Genomic DNA, 1,298 nt, shown 5'->3' on the forward strand with positions numbered 1-1,298 from the left:
TTTTGTTCCCGCAGCCACAGAGACAAGCCTCCGAGTCGCTGCCTCCTCTGGTGTGAAGAGAAGCGGAGTCCATTTCTGTTGCTGGTTTGCTAACCGAAATTGTTTCGAGCTAAACAGGTATGTGAAGCCCGAACTGGAAGACTGTATTATCTGGTATGGTAATACAGCAAAGTTTGTATGACGAAAGTGCTCCAGACTATGGTGAAGGCTGAAGCTAATGCAGCTAGCGCCTACAGATGGAGTTAGCCAAATCACTCCAATCAGTGGACAGTTAAGCTAGTCTGCTAAAGAGATATGCCTCTCGAAGCGAGAAGAGGTTTTCGAATGATGCTACATCATAGCGCAAGCTACTTAAAGGGTTGGTGACGCATGCGTCGCGATCATCAGCCAATCAGGATTGGCGTAATGAGATACATGCTTCTGAGGAATCCGCAGGGGGCGTATCCCATAGTGAGACATCGAAACAAATGCTATGAATGAGAACACCATCTGTCAGTGATATCAGTTTTTTGCTTTGGAATTAAAACAATCAGCCAACAAATGACTATATTACAAAATATTATTATCAGATCCATTTATATTTTAGACCTAAGTATAAACAATGACAAAATWAATAAATAGCACGTGAATAAGAGTAATTCTGAAATATCTGTGAAACCCCTGTCCTGATATCTGCCTGGTTTCTTCCTGGTATGTTTTTATCTGTCCTTACATGAGAAGACTGCATCATCTTTKTCTCTGCTGCTGAATGTCTCCTCCCTGATTTTGCTCTTTGTACTGTGKCATTAAAGATTTATTTTTAAATGTGGAAAGCAAGCCAGCACAACTTCTGTACAAACGCTAAAGAGGATTGTGTTTATAGCATTAACTAGCAAGGGATGTAAAATAGGTAACAACAACATTATTCTTGTTAACTCTTAACATGATATATTTTAATGTATGAACTTAACTACAGCCACCAAAGTCTTAAGAGACCTAACACATAAGGGGACAGCAGTCATTTTTGCCTGGACATTTTTCCACCACCATGTGCTACTCAGAGCAGTATTGCAGCTATGGAGAGAGACAGGTGTGGATGCTCAGTGCCTTACAGTCAGAGGGCCGTGGTGTAGTGTGTGGTGGTGATGGTCGGGCTGATTCACCTGGACACTCTGCCAAATATGGAACATACACCATGATGAAACTGAGGAAGAAGGTAATAATTGATATACAAAATGTACWGGTACACTTCACAGCGTTAACTGTAGATGTAGTCACAGTAAAAAACTGGCAAACATTTCTATACTGCCACTCAGCAC

The sequence above is a fragment of the Austrofundulus limnaeus genome, unplaced genomic scaffold (assembly GCF_001266775.1).
Source record: "Austrofundulus limnaeus strain Quisiro unplaced genomic scaffold, Austrofundulus_limnaeus-1.0 Scaffold183, whole genome shotgun sequence".
NCBI lineage: Eukaryota > Metazoa > Chordata > Actinopteri > Cyprinodontiformes > Rivulidae > Austrofundulus > Austrofundulus limnaeus.